The sequence below is a fragment of the Microtus pennsylvanicus genome, chromosome 4 (assembly GCF_037038515.1).
Source record: "Microtus pennsylvanicus isolate mMicPen1 chromosome 4, mMicPen1.hap1, whole genome shotgun sequence".
Classification (NCBI taxonomy): Eukaryota; Metazoa; Chordata; class Mammalia; order Rodentia; family Cricetidae; genus Microtus; species Microtus pennsylvanicus.
The window spans coordinates 93,907,874-93,931,930 of NC_134582.1; the positions used below are offsets into that span (position 1 = coordinate 93,907,874).

Here is a 24,057-nt window from a genome sequence, read left to right on the forward strand (position 1 = left end):
GGACTTGAGGTCAGCCTGGGCCATTTGAGACTCAAACAAATGAGATCTCAGACAAACAAATAAACAGTCTTTTGTTAATGTCAGGCTTTAAGGAATAAAAAGGATCATTATTGACCGTAATCAGGGTTTCCTAACAAATTGGATCCTTCTAGCTTTAAAAAACATTTGCATATAGCCAAGTATCCCCATATCTTTATCTATATGCTACAAGATATGTTATAAAATATGCAGAATTAGGCAACACAAGGAATTTAATAGACATGATTTGAAGGAACTTATACCAATGACTAATAAGAAATAAGGTTGGTGAGGTGGCTCAGCAGGTAAAATTGTCTTTTGGTTTGCACATTCACACCTGCATGCTTGCCTGCACACACATGCACACACACCACACACAGACATCATCATTATCATCATCATCATTATCATCATCATCATAATCATCAAAGAAAATAAGAGCATGAAAAGAAGAGATGAGCATGTAGCTCAGATGGTAGAGTGTGTGATTAGTATGCACAAGGCCCTGGGCGCAAGCCCTAGTATTGGGAAAAAAAAACAAAACAAAAACCAGAATCATGATCAATATCATCAGAGAAATCAAAATCTCAGTGAGATCCCACTTTAATTTCAATTGGGTGGTGAGAATTTGTTTGAGGCAGGGTCTTATCATAGAGCCCAGACTGACCTGGTTTGAACTCATAGAGATCTATCTGTCTGCTTCTGTCTCTTGAGTGCTGGGGTTAAGGTTTGTACCACAATGTAGCCTGGATATCTAGGTTTTGAAAAATGGAAAATAACAAATACTAGCAAAGATATAAAGAAACCTGTGCATTGCTAGAAGGAATGTAAAATGCAACTACAGTGAACAACAGCTTGGTAGCTCCCCCAAAAGTTAAAGAAATATACTATATGACTCAACAATCCCACGGACATCTGCAAGCCAATGTTTCTAGCAGCATTCATTCAAATCAGCCAAGGGCCACACACAACACATAAGCCTGTTCTCACTGTGAAACTGAGTGATCACAAGAGACCTTAGGAAAGATGGAGACTGAACGAAGTGTGCTATGCATGGATGGGAGGATACCATTCAGCCATTAGAAAAAGAAGGAAGTGCTGATCCCGGCTACAGCAGAGAGGAATCTCGAAAAAAAAGTATGCCAGATGAAAGAGCAAGACTCGAAAGGAAAAGTACAGCTATGGTCCACTGCTGTGAAATATCCAGAAGGTGCATGGGGAAGAGCAAGTAGACCAGAAGTTATGAGGGTCTTGGGCAAGATATCATAGAGAGTTAATACTTAACAAACACAGGAGTTTTATTTTAGGGGGGGGGTGACTAGAAAATGTTCATAGTAGACAGGATTGCAACTTACAAACACATGGATGCAGAACATGTCACTGGCTTCTGTGCTTTAATTGGCTACAACAGACTTAATGCTGCAAAGAGTTGTAGCATAACAAAGAGTTATGCTCCAAAGAGTTGTAGATACTATAAGATCACAGTAGAATAGTTTATCTCGAAAAACCCAGAGGGAAAGGCAAAATCCACAAGTTGATGTTCTGTTTTCTTCTCACATCCCAGAGGGTCTCTCTTGCATGTTACAAGTCAGAGCCAGCCCTCATGAGTGGACTACACGGTAGGGGGGCATAGTGGGAAGATTTTTAAGGCTATGATTCAAAACTCATCTTATTTTTAACTCAAAGAGAAAAGGACCCTTTTCAGTAACCTTCCCATAGACCTGGACAGAGACCCTAGGAGGTCTTACTGTCCATCCCACCACAGAACTGGAGATCTGAATTAGGCAACCATGATAAAACACCAGAGAAGCCCCCTTTCACTTCTGCAAGGCACTGAGGAGCGCCTTCACTCCCTCCATGCCAGGGCCCACGTAGCCTTGGAAAACACACTGTGTGCTCTTTTCAATCTTTCTCCATTCTCAAGTAAGACCCAAGACCCAATTTAACTTATTCCTTCCCAAAACTATTTTCAAAGTCATTTTCTTCACTCCCCTGCCCCAGGCTCAAGAGCATCAATCACGGGTCAAAATGACAGGAAACAATAAAAAGATTAACAGCTCAAGACCAAGTGGCACCAACGCTGCCCATGGCCAGAGTGTCAAATATGAAGCTGGCTGAGGACCAAAGTAATCAAAAGTGAGACACACACAGAGTCTGAGGGCTAAGCTGACATTTCAGGAGTCCGCGGCCGTTCTGCTGAGCATGGGACTGGGACTGGCAAAGCAAAGGGGGGCAGTGCTGAGACCATGCACTTTCGTAGCAGAATAACACAAGGTCTCCACCTTTCCTAAGGTTTCCTTTCAATCACTGTGACAAACAGCCTTGTGTGAAATGCTACAGGTTTTTGTGTTTGTTTTTTGTTTTTCCTAGGCAGGGTTTCTTTGTATAACTGCTTTGGCTATCCTGGAACTTGCCTTGTAGACCAGGCTGGCCTCGAACTCACAGAGATCCAAATGTACCTGCCTCCTGAGTGCTGGGGTTCAAGGTGTGCGCCACCACTGCCCGGCTGCACTTTGGGGTTTAAAAGTTGGAGTACTTCTCTAGTTCAATGAGAAACCAACCAACCACTTTGGATTTAAAACAAAAGCTAACCTTAAGATCATGTTCCACTCCCAAGATAGTCTCAACTCAGCATTTTTAGGGATCTGCAATTTGACAATACGAATTGATTGCCCCTTTCCTCCAGCAGTCTTGTCGAAACCCACAACTATCGTGCACAGAAAGACAAACATTCTAGAAATGCAGTGTGAAGCGGTCAATGCATACCACCAGGTACATAGACAGTGTGACTACCTAGCATACCACCAGGTACATAGATAGTGTGACTACCTAGCATACCACCAGGTACATAGATAGTGTGATTACCTAGTATCTCTGAGGTCCAGGGATTTAGACCTAGCCCCACAAAAAACAAAATAGATAACAGAGACTCTGAAATGAGTCCTTTAAGGAGCAGTCTTTGGCTGCTGATGCCTATATCCTTCCATAGCTCAGCTGGTAGAGTGTTTGTCTACCATGCAGGAAGCCCTGGGTTCAATCCTGGTGGTTCACATCTGTGATCCTAGCACTTAGGGGCTAGAGGCAGGAGGATCAGAAATTCAAGAGACCATTTCAGGCTGAGCCGGCAAAGGAATGAATATCATCTGAAGTCCTGTATTTCTACATTATCATAGTAGAAGGATTTAGAAATAGATGCTACCACATCTGTGCTATACTTGGAAGCAGAGGGGACTGGGTGGATAAGGAATTGAATACGCAGGTATTCCTCCCCACCAGCCACCTCCCAAGTCCTTGATAAAACTCTACATTACTTATGCATGATTTGGATGCTATCCAAATAATATATTGATAATCCAGTCTTATCAGGAAACCTTGACTTTCCTGCAAAGAGAGTTCTTCTAATTCAGAGGCTTGAACATCAGAAATATTATTTAAAACTGTTCTGCTTTAGTTCCAACATTGATACTGTTTCAAAGTTCTCTTCTGTAGGACTTCTGACACGTCATATTAAAAAAGCTGCCAAACTGGTTTTAACACATCTTTTAAAGGCCAATAAGCAAAAAGCAGTTTTGAGTAAAATCAGCTTATTCCACGTTTCATAAGTCCAGCAGTACTTTCAAGTGGACGGCCATGAAATAAACCATACATGTCCCCAGACGCCACAGCTGTGGGAGGGCATTTCTCCTTTGGAAAAACACAAATCCAAAACTTTGGAACTGAAGCTGACCCACTGGAGTGATGGCCTTCAAATCTGCTTCGTGGGCATTACGAATGGCTACGGGTAAACAGTAAGTAATTGTGAAAATAACATTTTAACATGGACTCTTGGGCTGCAGGGATGGATTCGTGGTTAGGAGTGTGGACTGCTCTCCCAGAAGACCAGAGTTAGATTTGATTCATAACCATCTGTAACTCTAGCTCCGGGGGATCAGATACCTCTAGCCTCCACAAGTTCCAGCCCTCATGTGCGCACAGCAAACCCCTACACACACAGAAGAGGGTGGAATGTGGGGTGAAATTTCTATCACAACCTTCGTGTCAATCTTAAACACTAGGCCGCTCATTCCTATGCAAGTCATACTGTAGACACATGAGCAGTTCTCCTTATACCTTATAAACAAAATGAAGAACCAATGATCGGTTTGTGGAGAGACAAATAATACTGGACTGACTGAAAGTTGGCTGTGACAAAATGTCTGCCTGGTGTTCAAGGAAGCACACATTTCTTTTGTGACAATAAAATACACGTGCAGGTGAGTATTTCTTGCATCCATGGCCACAGCCTTTTGGAATCTCAGTCCAAATTTCTGAGGATGTATCTGTGTTTAAGTTAGTAGACCCTGTGGGACCTTGTGGGTTTACAGCCCGTGGCTCGCCTCACCTCACCTTAGAATGACAGAGCTGCCTTGAGACATCAGCCAAACAGAGTACTCCTAAGACTGCCAATTGCCACACCCTAGGTCTGTGAATCCAAAGGTACAGGAAGTGGTCTGCCCAAGCCGGGGTTATTGCATCAGCTCCACGGCTTCCATGTACACAGTTTGAGTCACTCCCCACCACACAGGGCTCAGAAACGCCACCTCCTTCCAACCCCGTCGGGCAGAGGACTTGAGGCATCCATCCTCTTTTCCAGACCACGGCTAAATTTGGAAGGCACCAGGTCACTGGGATAAAAACAACTTTGAGTACTGGCTGTGAAGGGCTGTCCATCCAATCTGCAAACAGACGACAGGTTTGACAAGAATGTTGGTCTCCTTTAGGAGAGCCACAGGAGGCCTGGGGGGTGTCTCAAGCTGGACCATAAACTGGTGAAGCCAAACGTTATCCCAGAATATCCGCAGCAGGATGTTCTAAAGGGCTTATTAAAGAATGGACTAGTGACCCCAGGAGGATTTGATGCCGTGCCTAAGGGTGGGGCGCCTTAATCTGATGAGGCAGGTCAGGAGCCACTGAGCTAAAGCACTCTGGTTAGAACAGTGCTGAGCCATCGTTTGGGCTCTCCAGAAAGCCCCAGAAATGACTAATTTGTGGTCTATGAGGAGGGAGATTTTCCAAATTGGACAGGAGGTACATTTTAACTGAGAATGCTCACTAAATTGGTCTTTGGCCAGCTGGTTCTAACTCAGGTGCTCAGTCACACCTGCAACTCGCCATCACTCCCAGTGCGTGAAGCACACACCTGTGACTCACCCATTCCCCTAAATCACTTAAACCCAGGTTCTGACATGACCTTGAACACAGGTTTCTCAAAATGAACTTGGCAGTTTGTTTGGAACACGGGCTTCCTGCACGGATCTTCCTACCGCTCAGAGTGTCTAGATGGACATCATCCGTTACCTTGAGCTCCGAGTCCTGCCCTTACACACATTCTATACAGTATTGTCGTTTTCTTTTTTAATATTTAAATTTTATTATTTATGTGTGTATATGTGCATGCACGTGTATGGGAGTGACTGTGGAGGCCAGAAGAGGCTGTCAGATCTGCTGGAGCTGAAATCATACACAGTTGTGAATTGCCCAACATGGGTGCTGAAACCATACCCAGGCTCTCTGAAAGCGGCAAGCTCTCTTAACCAATGAACCACCTCTCCAGCCAACCTCCGTTTTATCTTTACACAAATTATTTTTTGGTCATCTTAGGGCCTTGCGTATACTAGGCAAGTACACCACTACTGAGTTACATCCCCACTTCCATTTCCTTTGACCAAAGTTATTCTCATTGTCCTCTTGGGTCCCTGCAGTAGTGTTCCTTAAACTCTCACTATAACCTGACCCCAAGGCTGACCTCCAAATCTAACTTTGATTTCATACAACCTACCTTGGTGATGTAGCAGGGTCCTTTCCAGACCACTGCAATGAAGTGAACAGAAAAAAACCTGAATTTTGTGGGTTTCCCTCAGCATATTCGGGTTATATTGAATTGTGTTGGAGTCTATTAACTATGTAACATTATGTCAAATAAAATGATGAACATATTTTGTTTATTTTGGTTTTGGTTTTTTTTTTTTTTTTTTGAGACAAGGTTTCTCTTTGTAGCCCTAAAAGTCCTAGAATTCACTCTGTAGACCAGGCTGGCCTTGAACTCATAGAGATCCATCTGCCTTTGCTCCCAAGTACTGGGATTAATGGCATATGCCACCACCACCCAGTTGTACATCTTATTTTATTGCTAAAAACTGCTAACAATCATTTGAGCTATTGGAAAAAATGGGTTTTTTTGACTAGGGGTTGGGCAAATTCTCAATAGATAACAATATCTACCAATCACAAAATGAGGTATGTCTGTATTTTCCCTGCTTAAAGTTTTCCCATAATTCCCCATTATCTGCAGATAAAGTCTCAATACCGAGTTCAGCAAGCTATTCCTTGTCCCTGATTGGTCTGTCTCTAATCTTATCACCAAAATGACAAATTTTATATCCAATCCATCTCTTCCAGCAAAGCTGGTCAATTCAGATTCCGAGCCTGTGCTCTACAACTTCCGGCCTTTGGCTCACAGGCTTAGAGCAGAACTGCCCTTCTCTCTGGCTATAAAAATCACATCCATCATTTAAGGCCCAATTCAAGTCTTAAGACCTTCCTCAGAACTACTTCCTGATGGCTGCCACCTGTCAGCCACCATACCAGAACATTCCCAGCACCCTAGAACACCCAGGCCTGAGCTCGGGTGTGTGCTTTGTCCTCTCCCTTCCCGGTCACCTCCAACAAGATGAGCTTGGCGCTAGGCATTTTGCAGCCCCCCCATCGTCGCCTGCTGAGCTCTCTAGCCATGCTGGAATTATCAGGGAGAGTTTTTGTCCGGCCCCCACTGGTAATCATTTACACACTGGCTGGAGGTAACACTACCCTTAAAAAACAGCCAATTTTTCTTTTTATACAGACATAATGTGCAAATTCACTGCCAGCATTTTAGAGGAAGAGAAGCCAGAAGAAAAACATATTTAAATCTCTCACTTTACCTCTCAGCTCCTGACTTCTGTATATGAGCCCACCGTCTCCTCTCTGTTTTGTTTAGTGATGCTTTTCTTTCTTTCTTTCTTTCTTTCTTTCTTTCTTTCTTTCTTTCTTTCTTTCTTTCTTTCTTTCTTCCTTCCTTCCTTCCGTTCTTTCTTTCTCTTTCTTTTCTTTTCTTTTTGGTTTTTCAAGGTAGCTTTTCTCTGTGTAGCTTTGGAGCCTGTCCTGGAACTTGCTCTGCAGACTGGGCTCGCCTTGAACTCAGAGATCTGCCTGTCTCTGCCTCCTGAATGCTGGGATTAAAGGGGTGCGCTGCCACTGCCCGGCTTACTGATGCTTTAATTCCTGGACAACTAAACTCCTCACATTTGTCACCTAGCTGTCACCCTCAATGAGACCTTATTGGATTGACTTTTTTTTTTGAACACCCATTTGAACATCTACTTGTTTGTAGTTCCCACAGTGCTTAACACAGTTCTGTACATACATGATGTAGGTAGATCATATGTTCAAATACAAGCTCATTTAAAAAATATTTTGGGACTGTCAGTGAGTATATGGCTTCTAACACATTAGCAACACATGTGAAAATCTGATATAATGAATAGGTAACTTCTCCCCCACCTCAGGACAGTTGTCTCCCTGTGTACACTGTGTAGTTTTGGCTGCCTAGGAACTTGCTATGTAGAACAAGCTGGTATCAAACTCAAATTTGCCTGCCTCTGTTCCCTAAGAGCTGGGATTAAAGGCGTGTACTTGTGACAACTTCTTTAAAAAACAAATTTTCTCTAATAATGGAGAGCAAACCTAGGCCCTCTCCCATTCCAGAGGAGCACTCTATCACTGAGCCATATCCCAACTTTGCATTGATGGTTTCTTTTTCTTTTTCGAGACAGGGGTTTTCTGTGCATCTCTGGCTTTCCTGGAACTCACTCTATAGACCATGCTGGCCTTGAACTCGAAGATCCATCTGTCTCTGCCTCCCGAGTGCTGGGATTGAAGGTGTGTGCCACCACTGCCTGGCACTAACTCTTTTTTTTTTCTGACATATATTTTTTTTCCTCAATTTAACTTTTGTTCTAAATCTGGCTTGTAACTAACAGAAGATCATCTTATATAGAAGAATCATAAATTCCGAGGTAAAATTTGGAGAAAGGCTAGATGGGAAAAGGACATTTATGGCTACATTTTGCTTAAAGTTTCTATTGGTTTTTATGAGAACTATTGTGCTATGAACCAAACTTTCAAAGGCAAACAAACTATCTCTTGAGTAGAAAATCTTTCTGTTTGCTAACTTTCTTCAAGTTTCCAGAAAACTTTTTTAACTATCATTTGAAGCCGGGCGGTGGTGGCGCACGCCTTTAATCCCAGCACTCGAGAGGCAGAGGCAGGCGAATCTCTGTGAGTTCGAGACCAGCCTGGTCTACAAGAGCTAGTTCCAGGACAGGCTCCAAAACCACAGAGAAACCCTGTCTCGAAAAACCAAAAAAAAAAAAAGAAAAAAAAAACCCCAAAAAACCCTATCATTTTCCTACAGAATATGAATATCTGCCATGTGTAATTCTAAATAAAGTCCTTCCATAGCTTATGCAAACACCCTAAGTGAAAATAACGGTATTTTCTCATTGAAATGAAGATTTCAGAGTCCACTGGGCTGGAGAGACAACTCAACAGTCAAGAACACTTGCTACTCTTCAGAAGACCCAGGTTCAATTCCTGTATAACCACATGTCAACTCACAACCATTCCCTAACCCAGTTCCAGGACATCTGCCACCTTCTTCTGACTTCTTCAGGCACCAGGCACACACGTACCCATACATATGTGTAGACAAACACACTCATATGCATGAAATACAATTTTAAAAATCCATAATCCTGCCTGGCGGTGGTGGCACACGCCTTTAATCTCAGCATTCGGGAGGCAGAGGCAGGTGGACCTCTGTGAGTTCAAGACCAGCCTGGTCTACAAGAGCTAGTTCCAGGACAGGCTCCAATGCTACAGAGAAACCCTGTCTCAAAAAAACCAAAAAATAAATGAATAAATACCCATAATCCTTTACTTGAATAGAAGCCAGTTGTTCCAATAACTATCATGATTGCCATTCTACGGCCAAGGTCATCTAGGCCCAAGATAATAATAATTTGGGCTGGAAGAAAGGCTGAATGATGGACTGTGCTTAGGATCTGCAAGGTCCTGGGTTCGATCTCCAGCATCAATGTAAATGAATATCAGAGCTGGACGTGGTGGTGGAAAAACTGTAATTCCAGCACTTAGAAGGCAGAGGCAAAAGATTGCTGCAAGCCATAAGCTACCTTGGTCTACAAAGAAACTTTCAGGCCAACCAGGGCTACTTTAAACCCACACTCAGAAAAAATAATAATCTTTCTCTTTTTTTGTAGATTAATTCTGTACAAAAGTCTTCACAACAAAATAATCAACCTCCATTGAAATATGATTCAATTTATAATGAGTTCATTTTTGCCAGTTGTTTGGTTTTGCTCCTTGAGACAAGGTGGCCTTAAAGTGGCTATACTCCTGGTCCTCTTTCACTCCCCAGGCAGGTGTCATCATACACAACACAGTTTCCCAGGTGTTGACTCCTTGAAGTATATACTCTTCCAAAGCAAGATTCATCTTGACCCAAGGTGACTTCTTTGGAAATAAATAGAACTTACATTAATTCCTAAGTCTGGTTACCTAACTCTGCGGGTGACTGAAACAAGCATCCTGTTGACCTCTGAGTGAAAACACCGGGTACTTCGGATTTCTCAACTCACGTGACTGGTCCAAAAGATGGAAGGAAAATGGGACAGAAACCAGGAAGTGTTCAAGAAAAGTTTGAGTTAAAAACTCAATTAACATAACACTAAGCCTCTCTTTTGCAGCCCCAGCAGGCCCCTCTGCCTTTCCTTTTTTCTTTTTCTTGTCACCCCTGCCTTCAAGCCCAAAGGCCATCACTTTCAAATCTCAATTCCTCCTTCCTTACCACGATCTCGAGCAGTGAGTTGCTCCAGCACCCAGGAGGGAACTCAACAGCTTCTTCTGCTTTGAGAGGGCTGGACCGCCTCTGTCCTTCTCCTTTTAATAAAAGGCTTTTAATGGTTGTTTCTTATGCCTTCCCTAAATACCAAACTGTGACTGTCCCCTGTTCCTCCCAATTCTAGGGTATCAACTTCAAACTTTTGTGTCTTCTTAGTCAGCCACTGTTAAAAACCGTGGTAAATTGATGTCCTTTGAGACGCTAAACAAGAAAACAAATAAACACAAAACACAACAAAGCCCCTCCATCCTCAGCTTTCTATTCTGGTCCCCTAAGTGCAACTGCCGGCTCCTTCACCAACAACGTTCAGTCCATCAGCGCATCCAAGCCAAACCCGGTTACTGAGGCAACTAAATTTTTCTTCCCAATGGGTCACAGAGAAACACATCCCTCTGGATCCCCTGGTATCTGTCCACCTACAATGTTGCTGAGCCACAACAGCAAATAACTCGCTTTCCAAGGTTGGAGCTGGCTGCCTCGGGCGGCCAGAGGAGGGGGGTGCGTCCAGTCACATTCCTGACCCACTTTCGCATCCCTTCCCTCCCCCTCCTCTTCCTCCTACTCCCAGGCTGGCCGCGAGGGCGCCAGTGCTCGGAGTCATCCGCGAGCAGAACCTGGACCACCGCAGGCCGGTGCACCGGGTGTCTGGCACTCCTGGGGACCCTGAGAAAGCCACCCCCCACCCCCCCGCCACACACACGGCTACTCTCGCGTGTAGTACTTCCTCCGGGTCACATGAGCTCGTGAGCACCTGTTGGCAACTTCAGTCCCAGGCCGAGACTCCCCCCCCCCCCCCCTCGCGCCCCTCCAGGCAAAGACTCGTGTTTGCAAACCAGCTTCCCTCCCTCGGCAGGGCTCGGGGGCCCGCGTGTGGTGGGGACCTTGGCCCCCACTCTCTCTCCCCCAGGCGGAACGCGGAGGTAGAGTGAGCCCGCCGCCCGCCCCCAGCCCGACTGCGCTGGAAACCTGGGCTTCTTGTGGGCGCGGGGCGGGGATGCTGCCAAGTCCCGGCCGGGGCCGCAAGGGAGAGGGCAGGTAGCGGGCGGTGACCAGTGGGTGTGCGTTCCGGGCGGCGGAGTCCCAGGAAGGGGGCGGGAAGCAGTCGTTGCGACTGCAACTTCGGAGCGTGCACCGCAACTCAGCAACTTTGCCTGTGCCGCGCGCCCCTCCCCCGCGTCACCAGGCCCGGCCGGGGGCCGCGCGTTGCCAGGGTAGGGGACAGATCGGGAGTGCGGACGACTAGGAAAGGGGCGAGGGAAATGACAAAACTTCGCCTGAGTTACGTTACGGGGCGCACCTTACACGCACCGAGGCCTTGAGGAGAATGCACGATCCCTCATCTGCCCACCAGGCGACTGCTGCTGGGCTCCGCGGGAGGAAGGGGGCGGGAGGATGGCGCCGGAGCCATGGAAACTGTGCCGGGTGGCTAACTAGGGAGAGGGCCGCGCGAGGCGGTCCCCTGCAGCCAGCATCTTGCAGTCGGATGCAGCTTGGGGTAAGCGTGGCCCAGCTTGCACAAGTTCCCCGACCGCGTCTCTACCGCCCTCCTCGCCCACCTCTTCTAGAGGCCAAGAAGGTGGCGGTGTAGACCGGTCTGTGGGGCGGAGGCTCCCGTGAAGGTGACCGACCCGGAGGTCGTCGTTCACCTGCTACTTGTTCTGGGCTCAGAGGACAACACGAGGCACCCTCTAGTCCCATCAGTCCAGACAGCTTGGAAAAACCCAGGGGACGCGTCCAGGAAGATGAAATCCAAAGCCTCTGAAGGGCCTACACTGAGGGTGCAGAGAATTCTGGGCCAACTTGAGATGGTACCCAAAGTCCTTAAAGTCAGGCCCCCAGGGGAGGCAGTCCCTGGTGGGGGTGGGGTGGTCCAGCCAGGTGGAAGAAGGGTGTAAACTGAAGGCTTGGACCAATTCCACACACTCAAGCAAAGGCGCGCTGAGAGCCGGAGTTATCAGCCACACCCAGGCCCTGGAAGCCAACTTGGCCTCCAAGCCTCCTCCCTGCCACTCACATACTTGATCTGACTCACTGTAGAGTAACTGATGCTTCACGCCTCAGCCTATTGCCCATAAAGCTAGAGACTTTAATGGTGGTGTTATGAAGTTGAGTCACTCTGGGTGTGGGGATCTTCGGAAGCAAAAGGGTCATTTCAAGCGAAAGTAAACTACCTTCGTGGAGAGGCCTGTCAACAAGCTGAATGGTTTAATTACATGCCATCTTAATTTAAAGAGATTTGCATGCTCACTGAGGCCAGCTGGACAGTTCCTTCTGATGTGTACCTGGAAATTACTCTTTAACTCAGCAAGGCCAATTCATTTTCCACTGTGAGAAGGTGACTAGTATCTCCCCGCCCTCCCATATGTTTGTTCTTATTCTTCTCAGTTTAGAAAATACTTACACTCTCCCCCCACCCCCGAAATAATTTTGGAAGCCTAGAGCCAGAGCCTGGTCCCCCAGCGTTGTCCCGAAGATCCTCAGTATGGCCATAAGTTATACTGGCAGGGTGGGTGGTGTCTGAGATCCTTTGCACCACATTTTATCCTTTCCAGATGTGCTAGTTTTAACATCTTAGGTTTAACTTGAGCATCTCTGATGTCTCCTGTCTGCTGACATCCTGGCATTAAGTTTTAGTCTCGCTGGTGTTCCTTCTTAGTGGTTCATAAAATAAGGAAGTTTGATAAACGCTGAGCTAAACAGTTTAAATCCGGTTTATTTGTTTTACAGTAACTACACCAGCTTTATCACAAGACCTGTCAGTGTTCCGTGCAGGAAGGGGCCTCATGTCACCCAGAAGAGATTTTAAAATAAAATGAAAGGTCTCTGTTTGCTTGTGTTTGTGCATGCGAGGTTGTGTGCGTGCATGCGTCTGTGTGCATGGATAAATGTGTGCACGCTCGTGTGTTGTTACTTAGGGCTAACAGTTCTCTTTAGGAACTGCTTGCTGATTCAGGGCTTCTGCGAGACTTGAACATAATGAAGGGAAATTGTGTTTCAAAATGACACCATCAGGAATTATTCAAAAATAAATTTAGTGTCATTGCATAAAAGAAGTAGGAAGGAAACGAGCTTTTGAAGAAACACTCAAGGAACTGTTCCCATTCCGCTTCCATCAGTGTTGTTAAGAGCTGTGAATATTTATGGAGGGTCGGGAATTTCGTGTATCTCAAATATATAATCAATGCTACACTGCCTCCTGCCTTATTTTGACTTGGGAAAGGAGAGAAAAAAAGTTTTACTTACATTTGACTGGCTTATTGAACTGAGAGTGTAGATTTGTGGCACAATGCTTGCCTAGCATACATCAAACCTCGAGTTTGAGCTTCTGAATTCAAGAAAAAAGACTGGCACTAAGCTCCTAATTACAGATGGCTGTGAGTTACTTAGGTTTGGTTTCCAGTAAATCTATTGCAAATTGCTGGGCAGTGGTGGTGCACACCTTTAAGCCCAGCACTTGGGAGACAGAGACAGGCAGATCTCTGTGAGTTTGAGGCCAGCCTGGTCTACAAAGTGAGTTCCAGGACAGGCTCCAAAGCTATAGAAAAAAAAAATCTGTCTTGAAAAGCCATAAAAAAACCCACAAATTTTGTAAACAAGATAGACAAGCATGGCCCAGGCCTCAAAGATGCTTTATTTATTTTATTGCCTGTTTAAAATGGGAGAGGGCTGAAGAGTTGTCTTAGAGGTTAGGAGCACTTGTTGCTCTTACAGAAGGCCTGGGTTCTATTTCCAGCATCCAAATGTTGGCTCCCAACCATCTGTAACTCTAACCCTAGGGGATCTGACACACTCTTCTGACCTCTGAGGACACCAGGCATGCATGTGGTGCACATACATATACACACATGCAGGTAAAACATTCATACACATAAATAATAAAATTGATAAATCTTAAAATGCAGCCGGGAGCATCGGTATGCACATGGAGGTCTGAGGACCAGCTCTCAGGAGCTCATCCTCTCTACCTCATGGGTCCCAGGGGTCGAACTCAAACTCAGGTCTTCAGGCTTGAGAGCAGACATCTTCATTCCACGAGTCATCTTACCGGCCCTGCAAAGATGCTTTTTACACACCAATCCTACCTATTACCCCAAGACTTAGACTAGGGTTGGGCCAAGTCACCTAAGTCCAAGTCTAACTTATGATAAAGCACTGAGTAGCTCTGTGCACTCGCTGATGGTCATTTTGTACACATGATAGGATGTGAAAAGATAAAGATATTCAAAGAGCGTCAGCAACACAGTGCGATGAGGTCTGGGTTCTTTTCCCCCATGAGAGGACCGGATTGCCAGCTTGAGGGAAAAGTCCTGACTCAAAGGACAATTTCTTTAAATAAAACATTTTATTCTGATGGTGTGTGCACACACAATAATTAATGTGTGTGAGAGTGTGTATGCGCGTGTGCATAACATGGGGGAAATCACTAATGCCACATGTCAGAGGACAACTTTATGAAGTTGATTATTGCCTTTCACCTTTCCATGGTTTTTGGAGACTGAACTCAGGTCTCTAGGCTAGAGTGACAAGCACCTTCAGCCACTGGGCCTCCCCAAAGGACGGTTTCTACTGTGTATTGCTCTGTTAAACAATTACAAAGAAAAAAATTGTAAGTAGAAACACCATAAGTCCAAAAATTTCCCCAAAGAATTGTTGGAAGCGATTTTTTAAAAAATTTATTTATTTTATATATATAGTGTTCTGGACACCAGATCTCATTATAGATGGGTGTGAGCCATCATGTGGTTGCTGGGAATTGAACTCAGGACCTCTGGAACAGCAGTCAGTTCTCTTAACCTCTGAGCCATCTCTCCAGCCTATTGGAAGCAAATTTTAAAATGATAGTGAAGCCGGGTGGTAGTGGCGCACACCTTTAAACCCAGCACTCAGGAGGCAGAGGCAGGCAGATCTGTAAGTTCGAGGCCAGCCTGGTCTATACAGAGTGAGTTCCAGGACAGGCTCCAAAAGCTACAAAGAAGCCCTGTCTTGAACTCCCTCCCGCACCCCCCGCACCCCCCGCACCCCGCCAAAAGGTAGTGAGTGAAAAGTATGGCCTTGAACTCACAGAGATCTGCCTGTCTCTTCCTCCCAAGTGCTGGGATTAAAGACATGCACCACTGCCCGACTTTGACTGGCACAGGCTTTTAACTTCAGTTATCCAGGAATCTGAGGCAGGAGGATCACAAGTTCAAGGCCAACTTGGGCTGTAGAGCAAGTTCCTGGACAACTTGGACACCTTACCTACTGTAACAAAATAAAAAAGCAAAAAGAAGGGTGGTGTATAGCTCAGTGGTGGAGCACTTGCCAGCATGAGCGAGGTTTAATTCCCAGTTTTGGAGGGAGGGGAAGCAAACATGGAGAATGAGATACACACTTTACAAAGAGAGATGAAGTTGAGAATAAGAAAGAAAAATACCCACCACTCATCCCCTTGCCAAACATTAGAAGCAAGGCTTGGTCTACTTGGAATGTTTTTACATGCAAATAATATTTTATGTTTTAATTATATAAAGTCTGCATTTACATACATCAACTCATTTACTCCTGTAAGGTAGAAGGTACAATCTGTGGTCTCAGATTATGAACCCCCCACGTATTTATGTAGCAGGCATATGCTGAGTCCCTACCAGTCTCCAGATGTGGAACTGAACTTTGATATTACAAAGACAGATATGAGAAAACCTTTAAAAGTTTGTGTCCATTAGGAAAGACTGTGTTCATAACAAGTAATTGCAATTCAGAGAGACAGTGAGGCTTGGGATGGCTAACTATTTATTCAAGGGAAGGAAAGTTGAAATTTGGCTAGGTTTATGATTGCAAATAATCTGCTGTCTAATGTTTTTTTTTTATTTTTCAAATAACACCATGATATATAGTATAATCAGTCAGTTGCCTCTGCATCTATCCCTTAGTACCTAAAGAGGATTGGTCCCAGCCCTCTCCCTTTGAATACCCCCAAATCCACATAAAAAATGGTGTAGTATTGGCACAGATCCTAGGTACATATTTCTATATGCTTTGTTTGTTTTGGCTTGTTTATTTCAAGACAGGATCTCATGTAATCCAGACTTACTTTAAACTCTGCAGGGCAGGATGATGTTGAAGTTCTGATCCTCTTGTGTCTAGAGGGTTCTGGTGTCACCACTCCCCGTTTATGCAGGCAGGGGATCAAACCCAGGGCTTCCCTGTGTCAGGTGAGCACTCAGCTGCTGGAGCTCCACCTAGTCTTTTCTTACGTATTTTCAGTCACCTGATACGATGTAAAGGTTATGTAAAAATCTGTTACATCGCGATGTTTAGAAAACAAAGACAAGGAAAACAGTCTCTGCATATTTAATGCAGCTGTGTTAGGTTTTTGCCCTTTTCTATTCCACCTTGGTTGAATTTGCTGAGGCAGAGCACCAAGATAAAGAAGACTGACTTTAAAAAAAAAAAGAGCCGGGCGGTGGTGGCACACGCCTTTAATCCCAGCACTTGGGAAGCTGAGGCAGGCGGATCTCTGTGAGTTCGAGACCAGCCTGGTCTACAAGAGCTAGTTCCAGGACAGGCTCCAAAGCCACAGAGAAACCCTGTCTCGAAAAACCAAAAAAAAAAAAAAAAAAAAAAAAAGAATTAAAATTAAAGTCAAACAGGAATCTTCAGAACCAGAGGAAATTTTGAGGTTGTTTAGGCTAAATTGTTCTTTCTCCAGCCTCAGCACAGATACATGGAAGAATTTGCTCAGAGATATTCTGCAGAGTTAAATAATGATTAGCTAGGATTGGGATAAAGATCTCCCAACCTGCCCCTCCATCTTAGTTCTCAGCAGCTGTGTTGGAAAGAGAGCATGAGGCAAAAGGCTCCTTGTGGTCCTATTTTCACTGCTGAGCAGTGTGGACCCATCTCGGCGATGGCTGGCTGGGATCATTGAATTTATGATAAACTATCCCATGACTAAACGTTTATTTAAGGAAATATTCCTAAGAGGAACTGCAAGGGGTGTCAGATCTGAGTTCCTTCAAAACAGCCACAAGGCCGGGCGGTGGTGGTGCACGCCTTTAATCCCAGCACTTGGGAGGCAGAGGCAGGCGGATCTCTGTGAGTTCGAGACCAGCCTGGTCTACAAGAGCTAGTTCCAGGACAGGCTCCAAAACCACAGAGAAACCCTGCCTTGAAAAACCAAAAAAAAAAAAAAAAAAACCCACAGCCACAAGGCATCTCCCAACTGTCTAATTCTAGTTCCAGGGGATCTGATGCCTGCTCCCAGCCTCCTCAGGCATGTGGTTCACATGCATCCATATAAGCAAAAATACTCATTCTCATAAAATAAATCTTTAAAAAGTGTAACAAAAGAGGAAAAAAAGCAATAAAACAGCTACTGTCCTTAACAGCTGAGGATAGAAACTGGGGAAGGTGATGCAGGCTGTAATCCTAGCACTCAGGGGCAGAAGCAAGACGGTGGCTACAAGTTCTAGGCTGCTCTAGTCTATATGCTGAGCTTCAGGAGAGCCTAAAATACAAAGTGAGTTGCTGTTTCAATAAAGGAGGTGGGGGGAGGGGGGAGAGGCGAGCCCTGGCTTGGTTAGTAAAGTTTTTGCTGTGAAACTAAGCCACCAGCAAATGGATTCAGGACAGGCAACACTGCAGGCAGAGACAGGCCAGTCTCTGTGAGTTCCAGGCCAGTCAGGGCTACAGAGTGAGACACCGTCACAAAATCAGAACAAATCAACAAAGCTGGGTCCAGTGAGTATGCATTATGCATCTGTAACCCCAACATTGAGGGGTGAAAGGAAGACAGGTAGATTCCTGAAGCTTATTGGCCTCAGCCATCAGTGAGGGATCCTGCCTCAAAATATAAGGCGGAGAGAGACTGAACAAGACATGGACTGCTAATCTCCATGTGCACCTGTACATACATGTCCCTGTTTGCTCATGTGCACAAGAGTGCCCACACACAGGATATATAACACACACATACTACATATAACACATTCATACATACTGCATATAACACACACACACTCAGAAAAATGGAAGAGAAGACACACTTGATTGGTTTTTTTTTTTTGAGGGATAAAAGCTTCTTCTTTTATTTTTCTTTTTGTCCTTGTTCTACTCTGTTCTTTTTTCTTCTGTTCTTCTACCCTGATGTCTTCTTCTCCATCTTCCCTGGTGTCTTCTTCTCCATCTTCCCTGATGTCTTCTTCTATATCTTCCCTGATGTCTTCTTTTCCATCTTCCCTGATGTCTTCTTCTTTTTTTTTTAAATGTATTTATTTATTAAGGATTTCTGCCTCCTCCCCGCCACTGCCTCCCATTTCCCTCCCCCTCCCCCAGTCAAGTCCCCCTCCCTCATCTGCTCAAAGAGCAATCAGGGTTCCCTGACCTGTGGGAAGCCCAAGACCTCCCACCTCTATCCAGGTCTAGTAAGGTGAGCATCCAAACTGCCTAGGCTCCCCCAAAGGCAGTAAGTGCAGTAGGATCAAAAACCCACTGCGATTGTTCTTGAGTTCTCAGTAGTCCTCACACCTGATTGTTTTTAAAGACAGTTAGGGAATACTGACTATGTATTGGAGAACATAAAGGAATTATTGATTTCAGAGTTGATAAGTTTGTGATTATATTTAAAGCAGAGCTGGGTTTTTTTTTTGTTGTTGTTTGTTTGTTTGCTTTGTTTTGGCTTTTCAAGACAGGATTTCTCTGTGTAACAGCCCTAGCTGTCCTGAAACTCTCTTTGTAGACTAGGTTGGTCTCGAACTCACAGAGATCCACCTGCCTCTACCTCCCAAGTGCTGGGATTAAAGGTATGTGCTACCACCACCTGGCTAAAACACAGTTCTAATGTCTTAAACAGTAAAGTATTTGCACTGGAATGCTGTGTTGTCACTAAAGTAATCTAGTCCTTGGTGTGTGTGGGGTGTGTGTGTGTGTGTAGGAGATGTACTTAAATGGAATATACATAGCTGTGTCCATCCTGGAACTTGCTGTGAGGACCAGGTTAACCTTAAACTTGAGGAGATCAAGACGCCTGCCTCTGCCTCTGGAGTGCTAGCATTGAAGGTGTGTGTCACTACATCCAGGCTCTATTTCGTATTTTAAAAGTCATCTTTAAAAAATGTCTCTAGCCAGGCGATGGTGGCGCACGCCTTTAATCCCAGCACTTGGGAGGCAGAGGCAGGCGGATCTCTGTGAGTTCGAGACCAGCCTGGTCTACAGAGTGAGTTCCAGGACAGGCTCCAAAGCCACAGAGAAACCCTGTCTCGAAAAACCAAAAAAAAAAAAAAAAAACCAATAAATAAATAATGTCTCTAAAATTTTCCAAAATGCGATGGACAAATATATATATATATATATATATATATATATATATATATATATATATATATATATATGAAAGAAGAAATGTCCCCCTTCGTTTTGCACAGAAAGGAACATGCTATTGTTTATTTTTGGAAGCTATGGAATATTCAGGAGTATTCAAAGAGCATCATCCTGGAATCTGTATTATCCAGGGCCTCTTTGTGGCTAAGAAGAGTTGCTGTGTTATTGGTTTTATCCTAAGATTTATAGAGTTGGTTTATAATACTGTGTTCTTAATTGTATGGGTAATATATTTAAAACACATGGGGTAGCTGAGTGTCTGGTTCTATTTTGAATGGCTTTGCTGTATCTCCACCCTCTTTCTATTCATATGATATATATGCATCTGGAAATCATCAAAATATCACAATGAGTGCAGTTAATTTAAGGTATAGATACCATAGCAGTTATAAGCAAGATCACTATCATTCAATAAATATTTGGTGATATATATTATAGAGAGCTGGAAAACTGGAGCTGGGGTGGGACTTTCAAACACTCAGAAAAGAAGTAAAGTGCAGGAGACCAACTTCATGAACTCAGAAGCTCAGGGGAAAGGTTTTTTTTAATTAAAATATTTATCATTAGTATTAGATGAAGGCTGCTTATATTGCTCAGTTTGGTCTTAAACTCCTGAACTCCAACAATCCGCTTGCTTCAATCTCCTGAACAGCTGGGGCTGCAAGCACAGGCTACCACCAAAGGGAAGAACATTGAATCCCACTTGGTTTAAATCACCGGAAAACACAATAAAGATGTGCCAAGCATCTCTTTCTGCTTTCATGTGTGTCCTGGCTAGTTTTATGTCAACTTGACACAAGCGAGAGTCATCTGAAAGGAGGGAACCTCAATTGAGAGAAAATGCCTCTATAACATCCCACTGTGGGGCATTTTCTTAATTAGTGACTGCCGTGGAAGGGCCCAGACCATGGTAGGTGATGCTATCCTTGGGCTGGTGGTCCTGGGTTCTATGAGAAAGCAGGCTGGGCAAGCCATGATTAGCAAACCAATAAGCAGCATTCCTCCCCAGCCTCAGCATCAGCTCCTACTTTCAGGTTCCAGTACTCACTGGTTTTGATGACGAACTGCTTTTGATGTGGAACTGTGGGTGACTTTCGTCCTTTGCTCCCCAAGTTACTTTTGGTTATGGTGTTTCATCATGGCAATAGCAACCCTAACTGAGACAATATGTCTCTGCTCCAAGTCTGTGGTTTCTTCTTAGTGACTGAACACTCTTGCAGGGGACTGTAATGTCTGCAAAGTCTTATGTGTGTTACTCACCCAAGAGGAACAGTATTCCTCTAGAAAGGCATGTATCCAAGTGGATGTCTCTGTCACTGATTAACACATTTATTTCGATGTGTTTCTAAATGTGTATAGTCGCTTTCCTTTTGTGTTAGAAATGGTGACTTACATTACTTTTCTCACTGTCACAAAATATCTGACAAGAAGCAGCTTAAGGAAGAGCTGCTTTTTATTTTTAGTTATTTAGATTATTTGTTTATGTTAGAAGTGCTGTGTGAGAGGGTCAGATCCCCTGGAATTGGAGTTACAGACAGTTGTGAGCTACCAGATGATTGCTGGGGATTGAACTAAGCCATCTCTCCACCCCCAGGCCTGGTTTATTGTAGCTCGCAGTTCCAGGTTACAATACATCAGAATGGGCCCAGTGATGGCAGTGGGAGCTTCAGGAAGTTGGTCACATTGCACCAGCAGTAAGGAAGTAGAGGGAGACACCGGTCTCATTTTCTCCTTTGGATTCAGAACTGGACTGCAGCCCATAGAACACTACAACCCATAGTTAATATGGTCTCCCTGACTTCATTAACCTAATCTAGATAATTTCTCACAGGGGTGCCTAGAGGTTTATCCCCTAAGGGAATCTAAATTCTGTCAAATTAACACTCAATAGGGGTCTCATGTAGCCCAGGCTAGCCCAGAACGCTTTATGTAGCTGGAGATGACCATGAACTTCTAATCCTCCTACCTCCCTTCTCAAATGCTGGGGTTATAAATGCCGGGGTTATACAAATACATCACCACACTTGCTTTCTTATTATTATTTTTTTGTTTTGTTTTGTTTTTCAAGACAGGATTTCTCTGTGTTGCTCTGGAGCCTGTCCTGGAACTCAAGAGATCTGCCTGACTGGAATTAAAGGTGTACACCGCAGCCTCCTAGCTTTATCATTCTCATCTATCTTTTAAATTAAAACAAAACAAAAAAACAAAACTAAACCAGGTGTAGTGGGGCGTGCCTTTCTTCAATCCCAGCACAAAGACAGAAGCAGGTGGGTCTCTGTGAATTTGAGGCCAGCCTGGTCTACAAAGCGAGTTCAGAACAGCTATGGGTGGGGTGGGGTGGGGTGGAGGGGGGGGGGGGATACGAGAGACAAACAAAAACCTTGAAGTTCAACTATTATCTTGTATATGGAGGGGCAGAAAAAAAGCAGACCATTTCCGGTGGAGAAGCTCTTCCTAAATGTGGTAAAGCAAACTCTTTCCTGTTATTCCCCGTTCTCCTCCCCTCCCTTCTTGTGTAACTTCAGTTCACGTAGCACAATGCTTTTGTTTGCTTCTATCAGTGGGCTGCTGTGCCAGTCACTTTTCCATCATCGTGACAAAATGTCCAAGACAATTATTTTAAAAGAGAAAAGGTGATCTACAAAGCAAGTTCCAGGGCAGCCAGTATGTTATACAGAGAAACCTTGTTTGGGGGAGAGGGGACAGGGAACACACAAAAACAAGTAAATAAATAATTAAACAAACAAATACATTTAAAGAGGAAAGCTCTTTGTTCCCCACTGGAACAAGGAGGCTGTAAGGGGAGGTTGGGTGGGGGGACTCCTGCTGTGCCAGAAATCCTTAGGAAAAAGCCGGGGGCTTTGGAGGAGTTGAAGGAGAAGCTCCTGCAGTAGTCTGCACTGAAGACTATGAAAGGAAAGAGGAAGCTAAGCTACGAAGACAAAGCACCATCACAGGGAATACAGGCCGGTGTACAGGACTGATAATTTGGATGGCCGAGGGAAGCCGGAAGCAGCTAGGTGCTTGCAGAACCCAAACTGACGTTTGTCTTCAGAATCTGAGGTATCCATGGTGCAGGCACTAAGGTCTGTAAGGTCGTGCTGCTTTCCCGTCTCTATTAGGTCTTCTGTGCTACCTTTGTCAAGCTCGACAAGGCTTCATCTGACATGCTGATTGTGGAACCATACATTGCATGGGGGTACCCCAAGCTAACCCAACCTCAAGTCATCTACAAGCACGGCTATGGTGAAAATCAATAAGAAACGAACTTCCTTGACAGATAATCCCTTGATTGCTCCATCTCTCAGTAAACATGGCATCATCTCCGTGGAGGAGCTGATTCACAAGACCTATAGAGTTGGAAAATGCTTCAAGGAAGCGAATAACTTCCTGTGGTCTCCTCGTGATCTTTTCCACCGGTGGAACGAGGAGAAAGACAGCTCATTTTCTGGATAGGAAAGATGCTGGCAACAGGGAAGACTAGACTAACAGTTTTGTTGTTATTGTTTTGTGTTTCGAGACAAGGTTTCTCTGTAGCTTTGGAGCTTGTTCTAGAACTAGCTCTGTAAACCTGGCTGGCCTCGAACTCACAGAGATCTGCCTGCCTCTGCTTCCTGAGTGCTGGGATTGAAGATGTGCACCACTGTCAGGCTGATTAACAGGTTCATTAGGCAAATGAACTAAGGTGTCACACGTGGCATTTTTGTTTTTTTTTTTTTTTTTTTTTTGGTTTTTCGAGACAGGGTTTCTTTGTGGTTTTGGAGCCTGTCCTGGAACTAGCTCTTGTAGACCAGGCTGGTCTCGAACTCACAGAGATCCGCCTGTCTCTGCCTCCCGAGTGCTGGGATTAAAGGCGTGCGCCACCACCGCCCGGCACGTGGCATTTTTGTAATCTGGCTAGTTAATAAACAGTCACAGCTTGGCAAACTGGGGAAAAAATAGAGAAAAGGTTTGTTTCCGGGTCAAGGCTTCAGTGCGCGCGTGCGTGCGTGCGTGTGTGTGTGTGTGTGTGTGTGTGTGTGTGTGTGTGTGTGTGTATTGCTTTGGCCCATGGTGAGACACATCAGGAGACAGTAGCAGAGGCCCATTCACATCCTGGAGGCTGAGACACACAGAGAGAAGAGGTATGGAGAGGGGCTAGAGTCTGTTATAATTATTTATTTATTATGTAAACAATATTCTGTGTATATGCCCACAGGCCAGAGGAGGGCACCAGACCCCATTACAGATGGTTGTGAGCTGGGAATTGAACTCAGGACCTTTGGAAGAGCAGGCAATGCTCTTAACCTCTGAGCCATCTCTCCAGCCCCGAGTCTGTTATAATTAGTCTCCATTGTCGAGTTGACTGGATTTGGAAGCACCTAGGAGACACACCTCTAGATGTGTCTAGGAAGGCATTTCCAGAGAGGATCAGCTGAGGAGGGAAGATCTACCTTCAATGGTGGCAACGCCCCATGGATTGGGTCCCACATTGAAGACACAGGGGGCAAGTGAGTCCAGCAACGGCCTTCATCTTTCTCTGCCTCCTGACTGGGACTACACGGGACCTGTTTTTTCTCATCCCTGAGGTCACCGTAAAGCTGCTCCATCTCCACACCTTCCCTACCAAGATGGACTGCATCCTCACACCGTGATCCAAAATCACACCAACATTTCTGTCCTTCAGTGACTTTGGCCAGATATTT

General features: G+C 44.8%; 1 protein-coding gene, 1 long non-coding RNA gene and 1 pseudogene across 3 annotated transcripts in view; 2 read left to right on the forward strand and 1 right to left on the reverse strand.

The window, feature by feature from the left end:
* Window positions 1-11,124, reverse strand: part of Rreb1 (ras responsive element binding protein 1) — a 178,598-nt gene extending 167,474 nt beyond the window's left edge. For both annotated transcript variants that reach the window (XM_075969876.1, XM_075969874.1), the window contains exon 1: window positions 10,982-11,124. The gene's annotated coding sequence lies outside the window, so the exon portion shown is untranslated. The remainder of the gene's footprint in view (window positions 1-10,981) is intronic.
* On the forward strand, window positions 10,812-21,524 carry LOC142848180 (uncharacterized). The gene is made up of 3 exons (XR_012910381.1): window positions 10,812-10,935; window positions 12,743-12,834; window positions 21,441-21,524. It is a non-coding gene; the product is annotated as an uncharacterized LOC142848180 (long non-coding RNA).
* A 171-nt stretch (window positions 21,525-21,695) lies between these two features.
* On the forward strand, window positions 21,696-23,056 carry LOC142849039 (large ribosomal subunit protein uL30-like; annotated as a pseudogene).
* The last annotated feature ends 1,001 nt before the right edge of the window (window positions 23,057-24,057 follow it).